Genomic DNA, 17,909 nt, shown 5'->3' on the forward strand with positions numbered 1-17,909 from the left:
GCTCCAAAAACCTAGCGAGTGGGAAACAGTGTGTACAGTGGGTCAGTTGAATACTGATCCTGCGAGCTGTGACAGGGAGCAGGGAGCACTGCTTGCAGAAAGCATTGAATACACCCCTGAGTGTCTTTGTATCAATGTGGAAGGTTAGAGCAGTGGTATCCCAGTCTTGTAAAAGCAGTGTCCTACTGCTGGTGGTTCTGGACGTTCATTCTATAAGCCTAATTTAGACTTGATTGCAGGGCAAATTTGTTCTGAAAATGGTCCAAATCCATGTTGCATTACAGGCAGGGCAAATTATAATATGTTCTTAGAGAGTTAGATTTGAGTGGGGTGTTTTGAAACTGAAATCTAAATTGCAGTATAAAAATAATTTTTGTGTCAGTGGTAGCACACCCCTAATAAACAGAAATCACAAATCTGTTATAACTACAGTAATAGGGGGTCACAGCTTATACGAACAATCATAATACTTTATCCTGTGCGGCAGATCTCACCACTCTATTCTCAGTATAAAAATAAAGCAGGCCAGTATTTACCCTGCACAGAACCGAAATACCTCGCCCAAATCTGAATTAGGTCTCAATTGTTAAGTCTGGATTAGGCCCTGTGTAAACGGACATTCCTGTCGAGCGGAATGGATAGCTTCATGAAAAATGGATTTTCACAAAACATTTTGCTTGTTTATATGATATGGGTGTGTGTTTAAACAATTTGTCATTCATTTTATTAGTTTGATTAAGTTTTTATGTACTTTAATTGCATGAAATGTATGTAGATGTAATGCAAAATGATGCAACCATTTTGTCATTGCGCTCATGCTGGTGCAGAATGCGAGCAAGATTTGTACTGCATTTTGCAGTGATTTTGCCACAGTGTAGTGGTGGTTGTCTGATGTAAAGCACAAATTGAAGAAGCTGGTTGGTGCCACTTGTGACCTTTCCTTAGAATAGCGGCGATATGTCATGAGTTGATCAATTTTAGTTCAGAGACCCTATAATTGTTGGCGGTAAAATGATGGGTTTTACTCAGTTTAGCCGTATAGACATTGGCATGTGCATTATTTTCTAAATGCACATTAAAATGCCTTAAAACCACATTGAGCTTTTTGTATGCGTTTTTACAAGTGTTTTCAATATGTGTATGGTTTGAGGGGTGGGAGATTTGTCATCTGTGACCAAAACAGGAAATTATTTTGTTTCGGATCATGTTGCATGTAGGGAACACTTGTGCATTTTAAATGTAGAATTTTAGCAGTAATGTGTATGTATTTTTGGTACTTGTTTCCTAGCACGGCGCCCGTCGCAGGTGATCGCATACCTTAACTTAAGGTATGCATACCTTAACTTAAGGTATGCGATGGACGTGACCAATGCGAATTTCAGGGCTATTTTTAGCCTTTTCCCAGACAATTTAAAAGTTAAGGCATGCGATACGATCGATGTGATGGACGTGATTTTACATAGGGAACAATGTTAAATGTGCCAATGGACACGATTTTTCATTGTATACCCACCCTTATGGGTATTTGACATGTGAAATCCCCCCCCCCCCCCATTTTTAACGCCACCACACGATGAACGCCAACCTGAAGCGTGGCGAGTGCAGCGAGGGGCGGCGGTACGCGTCCTCCGACCTTTTCATACCCCCACTATCCACGTCGGCGTTGAGTTGATTTTATATAGCGTGGCGAGCGCACGCGTAATACCTATGAAGTAATGCGAGGCTCGCTGCGCTCGCCACGCTTCAGGCTCCGTGGCTCGCTGCGCTCGCCACACTATATATAATCGACTCCACGCCGACGTGGATAGTGGGGGTATGAAAAGGTCGGAGGACGCGTACCACTGCCCCTCGCGGGCTCGCCACGCTTCCGGTTGGCGTTCATCGTTGGGTGGGGTTAACAGCATTTGACCCATCAGGGTGGGTATACAATGAAAATTGGGGTCTGGGGGGCATTTAACATTGGGCCCAATGTAAAATTGGGTCTCAGGGACCATTTTACATTGGTTCCGATGTAAAAATCGCATCGATCGCATGCGATTTGGTTGCATGCGATGCGATCGACGCAATTTTTTTGGACATGATGGATACAATCAAAATCGCAGGTGCCGTGCTAGGAAACAAGTACCGTATTTTTAAAGCTACAGTCACATGAGAAAAAAAACTAACTTTTTTTTGCAACCCAATTTGGTTTATGAAAGGTGATGCTTGGTTTTGCCATCTATTTTCTTTCTTTTCTTTAAATATTCAAGTTCTGGTATATACCCATTTTCAACTTGCAAGCCGGGTTGCACCTGGGATTTGTACCCGGGAGTGACCCAGCTTGCAAACCTTTCACACTGGCGCCCCGACCCAGCATAATGCCGGGCGGGAAAGTTATCAGGAGGCAGGGCCGGGACAGCTCTGGGCGGCGGCATGGGATCATGGTCCCATTGACCCTGGTTATTTATTTATTTATTTACTTACAGTTTTTTATATAGCGCAGCATATTCCGTTACGCTTAACAATTGGAAACAGTGATTCCCATTTATGCTACCCCTGGACCCGGGAGCAGGTCCAACCCAGATAATTATCCGGTGTTTGCATTTCCACTAGAGACTCCACGGATTGCCACAGGTTATGTTTAACAGTTTATATTCTAAGGAAGTGATTCAGTTGTTTTTATAGCTTCCATCTAAACTGCAGAGGAGCTTTTCAGGGCTTCCTTAGTTAGGTGACCCTCCCCTAGCAACCATGCATACCAACTGAAATTATGTCATGCAGTGGCTGCCATGGGCACATGTGTCTCATTACAACTAACCTCAGTATATAATATGGCACGATCTGCCTGGTGCAAGTGAGCTGCCAGGTCCCAGAATACTCTTCTAGTGCCGGCTGACCTTTCTGGAGTCTTTTTACCTGAAAAGGTCTTTGTAACACTGTGACTAGGACACACCAGGTTACTTTGCTGATTAATTTGATATGCAACACTTGTATGTCTGTGTGCTACATCATAGCACTTCATATACAGAAACACTCAAGTCACCCGCAGATACAGAAATGTTGCATCAATCAGCTCAGTTTCCTGGTGCGACCTAGTCACAAAGATGTCCGGCTCTAGCAGAGTCACTCTGAACCTGGCGACTGCAGCAATAATGCACAAGGCCTTTCCTTTGTGTATAACTATTTTCTGTCTTTGAGAAAAATTGATGGGCGAATTCTTGATCATCCAGTTAAAGGCGATGAAATAAGCATGGCAACCTCCTGTCAGAAAGCCAAAAATAGGATAGAAAGCTTTAGCCATTATCCTCCCACATGAGCCTTATTCTTATTTGTAAGTAAAAAATGTGAACTCCTGGGACAGCATGGAGCAGCCTTTGCACTCACACCAGAGCTTTGTTTCGTGTGTATGTAAACAAAACTGAGCGGCTCCCCCTAGGAATGCTGGAACTTCCTCTCCCCGAGGCCATGATACATAAACACAAGTACTGCTAATAGAGGTCCTTCCTTATTTACTGCTTGTTTTGTTTAATATTGCTCAGCTGTGTATTTTTCAGGTCAGAATCACATTTATGAATCTCATTCAAGAGAATGGTAGCTGCGTGTTTGGAGTACATCTGAAATCGCCATCAAAACACCCATACACATGCCTTTAGACCTGGGGTAGCCAACCCTAGTCCTCGAGAGCTACCAACAGTGCATGTTTTGCAGGTCTCCTCACAGAATCACAAGTGAGCTAATTAGCTCCATCTGTGTATTTTTTAAAATGTGTCAGTGATTAATGAGTGCAGCAGCTAGGTTGTCTGGAAAATGTGAACTCTCGAGAGCTAGGGTTGGCTACCACTGCTTTAGACGTATGCTGAACCATAGATGCATGACGATGTACATTAGCAAAGAACAAATCTTTAGTGCTGATGTTCAGACCTCTTAATGCAATTTTATAGAACTAGTAAAACATGGAAAATTTATTCTACACCATTTCAATTGTTTATGGCTCCTTGATCTTCCGTCCAAGGAAGCCCAGGATCTATTTTTTAGCGAAACCATCCCTGCACTAAATTGAGATGGCCACATACTTGAGCCTAAATGCACAGGATTAGCCATGTGAAGTGGTTTCTCCTATTCTGAATGCTGGGTGTGTGTCAGTTAAGTTGCACATGGCTCTCGTATCCAGCCCCAAAGCCCTACTATACGTGAGTTTCTCTTTCTGCCTCAGGAGCATGCAAGCCTAGCCACAGGACTGGTTGGCCAGAACAATGAAATCGCTCCGATCTCTTTAGTACTCTATGAGGGTGTTATTCTCCGTCTTCCAGGTATGGATCCAGCATCTGCATTCTAGGGAGAGGGGCTGGACATAGCATTTTGTATGGAGGTACAGCTGCAATCACACACTGAATATAAACGTGTCTCATATCATTTTAACCAGAAGCTGCTTGTGCATCCTATGCACTGACTTTGCAAATAAGATGCTATTTAAAGGAAAAAGTTGCAAAAAAGATGCACTGCACTACAGAGTCACAAGGACATCACATTATGTATAACGGGACTTGTATCACATCGAGGATAGATCTATGTGGATGTATCTGTAAGCTGCTATTTCTATATGCCTAAATGTGAGAATTAAGCACAGTTAAAACTAGCTATTTAACAGTACTATTTTTTTTTTTTTTTTAGATCTCAAATCAAAAATAAATAACATTGTACTCACTCACCAGAAATGCCTATGGGCAGTATTCAATGAGAAAAATGACGACGTGCAGCGAATCCTTTTTAGGATTCCCTGCACATTCGCCACTGCCCGCCGCGTTCCGGAGCCTCGCCGGCTCCAGTATTCAGCGAGTCAGGGGCTTGCTGCCCCTGACTGGCGAATTTTAACTCCTGCGGCAAATGCCGCAGGGAGCCTGAGGACAGCGGCAGGCAGGGAGATGGAAGTCTCCCTGCCTGCCCCAGAAGTTTGTGGGGGGGGAGGTGGGCTCCCCGGGTGCCAGGCAGCACAGGCTGCCCCCCGGGAGAGCCAGCAGGGAAGCAGATATTCACTGCACCCGATCGTGCATATGTAATGATCGGGTGCAGTGAATATATGAATATCTAAAGAGCGGCTTGGCTCCGGCCCCCTGCTGGCTGCTCGTGTAAAAAAAAAAAAAAAAAAAAAAAAAAAATATATATATATATATATATATATATATATATATATATATATATATATATATATATATATATATATATATTCATGTGATTACAGCACATGAATAAAAATAGCATGCCCCTCCTCAGAATAAAATTCCTGATTTTTTGACACCAAATGTAAAAAACTAAACACTTTATGGTACTTATGTAGTATTTGGGCGCCCGATTTTTTGATTGTATGCCTTAAGTTAAGGCATACAATCAGATGCGATGCGATATCGCATCGCATGCGACCATCGGATGCGATGCGATGACCCGATTTTTCCATAGGAATCAATGTTAAAATGGACTGAGACCATTTTAACATGGAATTCAATGGGGAAAAAGGGGTCCTTTTCATACCCCTACTATCCAAGTGGGCATGGAGTTGGATATAAACCTGTGGCGAGCGAAGCGAGCCCCGTGAGGGGACGGTATTCTGTGTCCCCTCGCGGGGCTCGCCACGCTTCGGGCTCGGTGGCTCGCTGCGCTCGCCACAGGTTTATATCCAACTCCATGCCCACTTGGATAGTAGGGGTATGAAAAGGACCCCTTTTTCACATTGAATTCCATGTTAAAATGGACTCAGTCCATTTTAACATTGATTCCTATGGAAAAATCGGGTCATCGCATCACATCCGATGGTCGCATGCGATGCGATGTGCCCGATCCGACCCGATTTCTAAATCGGGCGCCCAGATACTACATAAGTACCCACTTTATTTTAAAAGTTCACATTCCACTTCACCATAAAAAGATAGCGATTGCTACTCGGTGAAGCATGGCGAAAAAAACCTTGAAATGTATTCGCCATCTGGTCATTGAATAGGGTGATTATCCGTTTTAGTCAAAAATTCGCCTTACAGCACAAAATCGCCATAAAAACATGGCGAATCAGCCTCATTGAATACTGCCCTATAAGTTTTCAATCCTGATCTTCAGAAAATGTACTCCATATGTTGAACTGTTAGTGAGATGATGCAGTATGTCACCACCCAAGGGAACTTGCAGATGACACTAGCTCTGTGGTAGTATTTGGAATTGTGTATTTTAGAAGTACCTAATTAATGGAGGGTGGCAGAACTTGCTCTAAAGTATTTTAATAACCCCCATACATACACTATGCCATTTGAGCCCGAATTCACCTGACTCGAGAAATCATGTGAAATCCGATGCACAGTCCTTTGCACATCTGGCCGGAGTCAGAGGTTGGACATGCTACATGTATCTCATGCAATACTGCAACCTGGGAAGGTCCCGGGTGGCTCAAGGGGGATCGGAGGCAATTTCTCCCTTCGGAGAAGTCTTATAAAATATGGGGAACTTAAGTGGTTGGTATAGTCCAGAACATTTAACAGATTCTACTTTGAGCTGTCTGATAGGGAAGTTCCCACATTTCTCTTATGGTCTATAAAATAATAATAATTATAGATGTACAAGTGTCACATATCAAATGGATCAGTGAGTATCAAGAAGAGGTATTGACAATTAAGATGCACGTGGGCGAAACAGAGTGCCAAGAAGGGATGTTTGGCAAGACTGCAGCAATAATGTCATGGGCACATCTGTAGGCAACATCAGAGCCTGCTCCTTCATTGTCCCACCTAGGGTTCAGGGGTAACCGGTGGTCGTGGATTACAGTAACCCATTTTCAACAGTTCTTATTTATCTAACAAAAGAGGTGGGGGTATTTATCAAGGTCAGTAATACATTTTTTGGAACTTGGAGCTAATGTTGCTGCATAGGAGAATAAGGGAAGAATGTTAAATAATTTCTAAAGGCATAAATATCTGTGAATCAGAAGCAACTTGTCAGGTTCAGTCTATTTGTGAAATAGGCTGTGAACTCCTTGTAATGGCATCTTAGTTCACCCGAGGCTGCAGGACTCTGGCCAAACTCTGAATTTTTTAAGGAGGCAGTCGTTCATAAGGAATAGTTTTTCCTTGAATATGATTGCTACTTTAAAAAAAAATTGTCCGGGGTTTGCCAGCATCACGCACTTCTTGGAAACTCAGATGCACCTCTGACACTGGTCAACTTCCTTCTCTGCCCACCCCCACCTCATCTCTCCTCCTCACTCTCTGCTCTTGACTCAATTCACATCCAAAATTTACTGCATACATCAGATCCTAATAGTTAGCAACCAGCTAGTTTCTTTCCCTTACCGCTGCTCCCCACCCATCTTACTAACCCTTACAATCCTTTTTATGTCAGTGTAGTGAACTATGTTCTCTTTTGTTCTTTAGGCCCATTCTAGGTGGGATGAGGTCAATTGGTCATCCTGTATTGGTCGACAGTCAATAGGTTGACCATTATTGGTGGAAACCATAAAAAAGGTCGACAGGCATTGGTTCAACATGACCAAAAGGTCTACAAGCAATAGGTTGACGTGAAACAGGGCGACATAAGTTTTTCACTTTTTTTTTTTTTTTTTTAGGGTGATTTTTTTCATACTTCTATCCAAATGGGTGTAGGGTGAGATCATAATAGTGTGCCGAGCTTAGCGAGGCAATGTTCATGAAGCATGGCAAGCAAATTGCTGCACTTATACGAGGTCCATGTCAACATAGACCCAACATTTTTTCAGAAACTCATGTCAACTTTTTCCATATTGAACTTTTGATCATGTCAACTTTTTTCACTTGTTGACCTTTTGACTGTCTAATTACTGTTGACCCAATGACGCATACCCTTCTAGGAAATGTAACGCATATCATCCCAATACTGCACTGTAGTCTTCGCTCTAACTTCAGGATGACCCTCTTGCAGCACATTTCTAATTACGTAAAATCTGATTTTGCATGCAGAATTTAAAATGCTCATTTGCTGCAGGCTCTATGGTGTATCATACAACAGGCACCATAGAATAGTTAAGCTGACTACACAGAAATGGTAAAATGACATTTTATTAGTCGCTTTCTTTTTCTCCTTGTCTACTGCATGGATGACTATTTTACGGTCAGTGGTTATAACAGTAGTGATTTGTAATCTTGTGTGCTCATAGCTAGTCATGTAGCCGGTTACTCACCTTCACATCTCTGTTCAGAAATATGGTTTTATTCATTTGACCTTTGCTTTTAATGTAATTAAATATGGCCGCAAAAAGAGAGGAGTGAAATAAAATAAAATCTGGTTTCTTGCGACCTCGACGTAAGCTGATCTTTCTCTGGCCCCTATCCCGACTGCTGGAATGTGCCACTTAGGGAGCCAAACTTTGAACCAGGTATTGCTTTCCTGTTTAATTGGCTGCGTACATTGTGAGAGAAGCTGCGGCTCAGAGTGTTTTTCCACTGTGGGGACATAAAGGACCCGTTTCAAAGCTCTGGAAAGGCGTAAACAGAAAGGGGGAGAGCACAAGAGGTAGCTTGTGTGAGCTGTGTGTACTTTAGCGCAGAAAGCGGAGAGGGGGTGGGGAAGGGAACACAAATGTCTTCATTTAGGCTTCCAAGGAAAACTCTCCCAGAGACTGGAGGCCCCATATGGTATCATTTAGGTGGCCACACAAAGCAGAGGCCCTGCTATTGTGCTTTTTGGATAGACTTTAGAGGTGTGTAAAGGCAGGACTGCTTAGGCATACTTAACTTTTTCCTTGCCACACTGACATTTTTGTACAGAACAGAATGTTGTATTGTAACTGTTTGCAAACTGAAGAACTTTAATATACTCTGGCAGTTGCAAGTATGTTGTACAGTCACTCAATTTAAAAATGCCTTACAGATACGAGTTACAGAAACATGTATACAACTTTCTAGTGGTCATCCACATTGCTGAGATATGAGATCATGGATAGAAATGCTTTGATGTGCAAACTGTTCTTTTGGTCCTCATGCTGGTAAATGTCATCAACTCCAGTTTTAGGAACTTTTCTATTTGAGTTGGAAGTGCTTTTTCATATTGGGTTGTGTCAGCTTAGATCCTTAGTATCTCTATTGTGTTTTAATGGCAGTGGACAATAAACCACTCTGTCTCAGAGTGGTTTATACGTTATTTAATCTTTTGATGGATTTGTTCAGATAGGATTTTATTTTAAAATATAAATCTGCATTTGAATTGATCTTTCTATATATCTATCTATCTTTATGTATCTAGATATAGATAGATATAATTTATTTACAGTTTCTTATATAGCACAGCATATTCTTATATAGCACAGCATATATATTGTGCTTTACAATTGGAAACCATGATAAAACAAACTGGGTAGGAGGGACAATCTCTAAAGATAATAGGAGGAATACATAAGGATATGAATCTATAGCATGGGAGTCCCACCAGATTACAAGACAGTCCTGATAGGATGCAATTAGATATGAATGCTACTGGAGGCTGTGTGGGGATTCAGGAATATGCTGGCAGCTGCTACTCTTGTGCACCCTATGGATCTATTCAATTGTAGCTCCTATCATGTGCAATCAGCTGGCAGCATCGGCATTTCGACTGCCTCTCTGCGGGGCGATAGGGGCTGAAATCGCTGGAAATATGGTCGCAGGTCACCATATTGCTAGTGATGGGAGTGTGCCCCAGCAATAAATTGCCGGGTGCGCGCTCCCGTTTTCAGCCCCATTCTAATCGCTGGTAGCAGGAGCTTGCTCCTGACCAGCTGATTACCTCTGCGGCACCGCCCAGTTTGTTGAAAGTACTGCTAAAATAATATTGCTTAGAATGTGTTCATAATTACTGTACGCCACTGGTTGGAAAATCCTTGTCTAATTGTTTCTAAAGTGTGATCTTGTTGCCATGGGTACCCCATAAGTATGCCTGTATGTTTTCATGCCACGTTAACCATTAGCATCAGAGGACTGAGAGTGCCATTGTAAAAAGAGATCAAGCAGCATCTTATGTTCCCTTGAATCTAGCATGCAGGGAGTGGCTCTTGTGTACTATAGTACACAGGTACAGTATATAGCTGGTTAGTGGATAAGTGGAATAGCCTCCCATCAGACACTGCCTGGCATTAGACTGCGCAATCGCAGTCTAATCCCGAAATCCCGGCAGTTTTGGGGCCAAATCCCGGGATTGGCCACCCTAGCTGCAACTGTATCACCACATACATAAATTGCTAGCTTCTGCCACTGCATCGCTGTAGTATAACTATTTCTATCCAGCTTGGCTACAAACGTGAATGACCAAACATCTTGTTGGAGCCCAATTATAATGGATTTTTTTGGCCAATTTTCAACAGTATTTGTGGATTCCAAAGTTGATTATTACAAGTTAATCTTTTGAATCTAGGTGTCTATTAGCAGTTTGAAATCTTGTTGTTTTGATAACACAATATAGAGTATTGGCATTTAGTCACCTGTATAGCTTACCCTTGAAGATGTAATAAAAAAGAACTGTTTGTAGTGCTGTGTATGCCTCTGAATATAAATAGCTCACTAGGGAGTAAAAAAAAAAAAAAAAAATCTCCTCAGCAGCACATTGATACTGAAATTAGATTGTGCAGTAAGGCTAAAATGCTGGCGTAGTAGTATCACGGAGAGACAATTCTAGTTCAGCTCTTACATTGGTTTGTCCAAGGTCACATAAGACCTTATGCCTCGGAGTCCCAGACCATGGCTTGCTAAAGCTGGCCATACATCAGAATGATATCAGGTGCGAACGCACAATTTCGACGGGTCACACAATCGATTGTTTGAACATCGTGAGGTATTTTGGTGCAATGCGTGGTCCAGAGGTTGCTCAACTGATCATATGTGCTGCACATATGATCAGCCAGGATGGCTTGTGGCTGTAAGCAGATTGTATGTGTTTTTTTATATATAATTTGATTGATCATACAACCTGTATAGGATCTGCATTGTATGCAAGTCGTTCTAATGTATGGTCAACTTAACTCTGTTCTGAGTTATGTGTACACTATGCAAAATCCCTGTTTTTTTCTGGGTTTTACAGAGTCCGGTGAAAACCGAAGCATCCTGGGAAAAATTTGGATTACGAAGCAGTGGAAATGGTGTCTAAGCCATGTTTCACCCTACACAACCTGGGATTTTGGTTGAAAAGGGGTATAATTGAACTGTTGTCCTAGCCTTACAATGAAATTTCACAAATAACCATGCCTCTTTCATCTTACACTTGTGATCAGAACACAGGGGGACTCAGAACATTTTAATAGGGTGCTCAATTTGATTTCTCCAGCGGCCTGATAAAACAGCATTCAAGCACATTATACTAGGAGTCTTGCTTGAATAAGCCTAACTAATATGCGGATATTAAGTCTCTTCCTCCTCCCTGCTAATAGCTCGTATAGGCGGGGTGGCACAATCATTGGATTAACTCTTGGTTTCCACAGGACCTTAAAAGGTTTGGTTGCTTAGTAATCTAAAGGAAGTCTGTACACACACACACACACACACACACACACACACACACACACACACACACACACTTGTTATACTCAAACTTCCCAGTGTTTAAAAATGCAATGTTTTTGGAATAACTATCTCACAGTATTTCAATATCTACCATTAAGATGGGCAGGCAAATTGCACGAGTGTCCAGACTGATGCCCTGTTTTGATATTTAGTTTCACCATATAGCGCCTGTTTTAGAGATGTATTCAATCCAAATGGTTTGCACAGATGTCCAATGTTTGTAGTACTGCACATGTGCAGAACGGGTCCTGTATCACCGCAGACAGGAGCCATCTAGTTACAAAGTTAAGAGGTTTCCTACCATATTTTCATACAGCAGCTGTGCTTATCTCTGAATCAACCCCTCGGGGGGGGGGGGGTATTCATTTAAGTCTGTTTTTTTTTATTTTTTTATTTAGTTTAAAGACTGACTTAAGTACGTCTTTGCGGGTGGTTTTTAGTCATACTTCGTTACATACCTCCCAACATGACCCTTTCCAGCAGGGAGGCAATGCTCTATTCCTGGACTTTCTTCTTAATTTAGGATTACCATCACCTGTGTTAAAACACCTTTCTGAGCAATTTACCTGTTTAAAACCGGTAGTCGCAATCATTAATTAAGAGGGATATCCAGAAAGAGGATGCTGGGGTGCTCCCTAAGGGGCACGGACAGGCGCTACCACGGGTGCTGAGCCAAGAGCAGCCACTTAATATAGGGGTAGTCAGCCCCAAAATGTCAAAGTACAAAAGAAAGGAAGTGGCGCTGATATTGATGAAATAATCAGAAAATAAATTTAATGTTATTTAAAACAACATAGCATGTAGCAATTGTACACAAAATTAACCTAAAACATGTGCAATGAAAAAATACATGTAGCAATAAAAGATATAAAACAATCTAACTGGACCAGAAGCTGAATGCGTGTCGACCCAATGAGTACAGTTCGGAAAGGAATTTGAGGTTCAAATAGCCCTGTGGGCTGATAGTTACCACTGGTGGCCGTTGTCATCAATTTCACAAATTTAGTAATGGTCCTCAAATAGGTGCGACTGTGGGACCTCTGAGGGTCCAAAACCCCTTAGGTGTGGTGGGGTGGGTAGCCGATGGATGGCTATAGATATCTCCAACGTCGCTAGAGGCTCCAAAAGGAATGGAATGACCATAGGCAGGTGTCCTCAGGGTTGGTGGCTTAAGACCGGCTGGTCATGATCTCAATCGTGTGAAGCCAACCTTGATTCCTGCTGGAAGTTCTAATTAGCGTGGTGCCAGAAGTGGTGCCCTGCTGCTGCAATGTGCAAAGGTGGAAGGGCTCTTGGGGTGGAGATGAGCGACCCAGGGTATAAAAAGTCCTGAATGAAGGGTCACAAATAGGGATCAGCTTGTCCTGGTCCAGGTAAAACCTGACGCGTTTCGCTGCTTGTAGAGGTGCAGCTTTTTCAAAGGTAGACTGAGCATTGCTCATGATGGGGTTTATATACCCCTGTGAGGGTAATTAATAATTGACACCTGTGTAGCATTTACATACATGAATAACCATTAAAAACAAATATCAACAGAAGGCAATTGTAAGAGATTAATAAGAGAAAATATACTGGCAGGAAAGGTAATAGAAACGAGTATTCTTTCATTAGATTTGAGCAATCGCTCGTGTGACAGGAGAAGAATAGACAGCCAATCAGAAGTGAAGAGGTTGGCTCTGACAAGGTTTTGTTGTGTAGTAACTATAGTAACCGGCTGGTTAGCCAATCACTCGTTGGAGCCGTCCGGTCATGTGACGCTGTAACGCTGAACCCGGAAGTTCGGGCGCCCGGCGTGAGTTACACGCCTCGCTTTAACTGGGAGAGAGTCCGGTCACGTGGTGTGACGTATGCGCACCAAGACTCGCTCTCGTTTATTTCTAGAGGAAGAGTCAATTACTGATCTGTATCTATGAAATCGGGGCATAGTAAACCACGTTTTAATAAACGGACACATATACATAAATAAATTAAAATAATAAAGAATATGGTATACGCATACTACATAATATCTCAGGATGGGTGGAGTATTATTTAAACCAAGAATATACAGCTTGTATCATGGTTGTCATGGATACCATGACAACAACGAAAATATAAGGCAGAGAGATGATAGGATTGGAGAGACTGATGGTCACATAATTTTGATAAGGATGAATGATAATATTATCCAGATAACATACATCACAATTTCTGAATGTATATACTACAAAAAATATATATATATTAAGGATGTATTAAAAATAATAATAATAAAAATATATTAAAAATAATAACAACAACACAAATAAAATAGATTGATTGCTAGAAATTATGTATTAAAATATAGATAACATAGACATAGTTTATAGATAATTCAAGATATTTAAGAGTGAATCTATGGGATCATGGGACCGGTAATGATGTGGCCCCCTAACGCCCCCCCCCCCCCCCCCCCCCCCCCGGTCCTATTTTCCTACCCCCCCCCCCCCCCCCCCCCCCATGGTGTACAACATGATTAACCTGATGTGAGATAACCATAATGATGTAGGTAGAATTGTCCTGGATGAAGCTTAGAAATGGGCTGAACTAGATTACACTATTAAGTTCCACAGCTTCATTTAGTCCATTCGGAAAGAGCGAATCCATCCGGTACATCCAGTGGACTTCTTTTTTGCACAGGGATTTAAAGCGATCTCCCCCCCTTTTCGTCGTAGGAATGGTTTCTACTCCAATTACAGTTAGTGAACCTGGATCCCCATTATGTGCAGTGGAAAAGTGTCTTGGGACACTGTGCGTAACCAATTTATTTATAATGTTCCTCCTGTGCTCCAGGAACCTCTGCTTCAGCGGGCGAGTGGTTCGGCCCACATAGCAGAGGCCACAGGAGCAACCCAGGACATAAATAACATAGCAGGTGTTACAGTTGATAAAGTTTTTGAGGTAAAAGAGTTTATCTTCACCTTTCATGTAAATATTGGTGCAATTTGGAGGTATATATTGGCAGGTAAGGCAACGATTTGCCCCACATTTAAAAAACCCATTGGGTTTGGGTCTCAGCCAGTTGAGTCTATTCTCGCTCTCTTCTTTGATGTTGAGGGTTGGTAATAGGCTGGGTGCCAAAAAGCTCTTAAGGGATCTGTTCTTTTTAAAGATAAATTTTGGTTTCTGTGGTAATGACTCTCCTAACAATGGATCATTTTTTAGTATTTCATAATTTTTTGAAATTATCTTTTTAATTTTTGAATAATGGTCATTGTATTTTGAGATAAAAGCAATCTCATTTTTGTTTTGTTGTGGGTCTGATTGGTTTGTATTATGGTCAACGGTTTTTTTCTTAAGGAGAGAGGATCTTTCTACAGAGAGAGTCTCTGTAAGGGCTTGGTTTAGGATAGAGTCTGGGTAGTTGCGGTCCCTGAAAGAACCAGTCAGTTCTTTGGCCTGTTCTAGAAAGGTAGAGTGGTCAGAACAATTTCTCTTTAAACGCAACAGTTGGCCCTTAGGTATATTCCTTTTCCAGGCTGGGTAGTGCGAACTAGAAAAATGTAGGAAGTTATTTGTGCTTACTTCCTTAAAGTAGGTACTTGTGGAGATAATATTTTCCTTAATCTCAAGAGTCAAGTCCAAAAAATCTATTTTTAGTTTATCAAATGTATGAGTGAACTGTAAATTAAAAGTGTTGGAATTAAGGTGATTCACAAAGGAAAGTGCCAGTGGGAGGTCCCCATCCCAAATTATAAATAAATCATCAATATAGCGGCCATAGAGGACCAGATTCGCACCGAACGGCCCCCCCCAAATGAGACTATCTTCCACCTCCCCCATATAGAGGTTAGCATAGCTCGGCGCGAATCTGGTCCCCATGGCCGTGCCCATCACCTGTAAATAAATAGTGTCTAAAAAAGAAAAGTAATTGTGAGAAAGAATAAATTTAATGGAATCCGTGATAAAGTGCCTGTGTCTCTCCTCTAGGTCCCCATCTCTATTGAGTTTGGCTCCTATACAGCTAACCCCCAAATCATGGGGGATATGCGTGTACAGGCTCTGTACGTCTAAAGTAAGGAATGCATACGTGTCCTTCCAAACAATGGTCTGTATTTTTTCAAAAAAATGTGTTGAGTCTCTGATGTGAGACCTTAGAAGAGAGACACGTGTCTGAAGAAAATAATCAACATAAAAGGACAAATTAGAAGTGAGGGAATTAATACCAGAAATGATGGGGCGACCGGGGGGTGAAGTGAGGGACTTGTGTATTTTGGGAAGGTGATAATAAATGGGCGTGAGGGGGTGTTCAGTGTAAAGAAACTTGAATTCATCTTTGGACAAGACTCCATCAATTCTTGCAACATCCAAAAGTTCAAAGAGTTCTCTAAGGAACAAGGGGGTGGGATCGGAGGTGAGTTTGTTGTAAAAGTTGGGATCCCCCAACTGACGAAGTGCCTCCGCTACATAGTCGGGGCGGTCTTGGATCACCAATCCCCCCCTTTATCCGCCTCCTTTATCACAATATTAGAATCTTTTGTAAGTTTGTTAAGGGCTCGAGATTCCCATTTATTTAGATTTGTGATCTCGGGTGTTTTGTTGGTGTTAATTTCACTACAGAGTGTTTTGAAATCGTTTAGAGTAATTTTATAAAAACTCTCTAGATAATGACCTTTAGACTTGATTGGAAAAAATTCCGATCTTTGTTTGAACTTGTTAGAAGTTTTTGTCAGGGTGAAAATTTTTTCTGGACTGGTAGGGGAACTATTTTCTGCTAGAAGGTCTTGGAGGTACTCTAATGCTAGACTATCTCCACTGTCGAGGAGGATTGGTATGGCCTCTTCTTTTTTGTTTGTTAAGTTCTGTTTGGCAAAATATCGTTTACGGCTCAATGTTCTTATAAAACGATTGAGCTCCACGAAAAGATCAAAAATATTAGGTATTGAAGAGGGGGCAAAACTCAATCCCCGATTTAACAATGAAATATCTGCGGGTGAAAGTTTTTTACTCGATAAATTAAAAATGGTTTGTTTCCTAATGGTCCTATTTTTACTTTTCTGTTTTTTCAAAATCTTAAGTTGGACCTGTTTACCTCCTCGTCTCCCTCGAAGCTTAAGGCCCTTCTTCTTTTTGGTGTACCGTGGGATTGGTTCTTGTTCAGATTTTGGATGGTCTGGGTCCTTAGTGATGGGTCTAAAAAAACCCCGTTCTCTTGGTTAATTTTACCCTCCGCTAGCCTTTGTTTGGGTCGGGCTCCCTTATCTAGCTCTTTGGATTTAAATTCCCTCTGGGTGGGATTATTGTCCCATTGCTCTCTTGATTGGCGGGAATGGGATATGGAGTTTTTTCTATTTCTCCAATTCCCTGAGCTATCTCTTCGGCGATTCGAGAAAGTATCCTGTCGGGATCTATCTCTTCTCTGGTATACAGGCATGTCTCTAATTCTCTCGGACTGTTTAATTTTACTTTTATTTTTATATGTTCGGACCTGGCCTTCTTGGTAGTCAGCAAGGTCTCGTTTAAACTTTTTACACTTGGTGTCTAATAGTGTTTGTTCGAAATTAGTGACTTTATCCATCACATTCTCATCTCTCTCTTTAAATTCTTTAAGGTGGCTGAGTGGTTCTAATTTTTTCTTTAGTAGATTTATCTCTGTCTCTAATTGTCTGGTCTTCTCCTGTCTATATTTTATCACCAGATCAATGAGAGACAGGGAGCAGGTGTCTAGAATCTTCTCCCACTCTCCCTGAAATTGTTGATCATCATTAAAAACCGATGGCTTGAAGATCCTAAGACCTCTGGGGATCATACGTTTCTCTGCATATTTCTGTAAATTTACACTGTCCAACCAGTGGCGCATTTCATTTTTGAGTAAATTCTCCAATTTATGGAAGTCTTCTCTAAGATCATTATTAGGATCCTGATAATCAGAATCATTGGGACAATCCCACTTTGAAAAATACATTTGCCTTCTGTTGATTCTTTCATCAAATTTGGCAAAGCAACCCATGGTCCTGCTGCCTTAAGTCAAAGACAAGAAAAATTGGATGCTGGGGTGCTCCCTAAGGGGCACGGACAGGCGCTACCACGGGTGCTGAGCCAAGAGCAGCCACTTAATATAGGGGTAGTCAGCCCCAAAATGTCAAAGTACAAAAGAAAGGAAGTGGCGCTGATATTGATGAAATAATCAGAAAATAAATTTAATGTTATTTAAAACAACATAGCATGTAGCAATTGTACACAAAATTAACCTAAAACATGTGCAATGAAAAAATACATGTAGCAATAAAAGATATAAAACAATCTAACTGGACCAGAAGCTGAATGCGTGTCGACCCAATGAGTACAGTTCGGAAAGGAATTTGAGGTTCAAATAGCCCTGTGGGCTGATAGTTACCACTGGTGGCCGTTGTCATCAATTTCACAAATTTAGTA

General features: G+C 41.6%; 1 protein-coding gene across 11 annotated transcripts in view; it reads left to right on the plus strand.

Moving 5' to 3' along the window:
* Positions 1-17,909, plus strand: part of NEO1 (neogenin 1) — a 138,135-nt gene that overhangs the window by 35,165 nt on the left and 85,061 nt on the right. The window lies entirely within an intron of this gene.

The sequence above is a fragment of the Crinia signifera genome, chromosome 4 (genome assembly GCF_055691185.1).
Source record: "Crinia signifera chromosome 4, ASM5569118v1, whole genome shotgun sequence".
Lineage (NCBI taxonomy): Eukaryota > Metazoa > Chordata > Amphibia > Anura > Myobatrachidae > Crinia > Crinia signifera.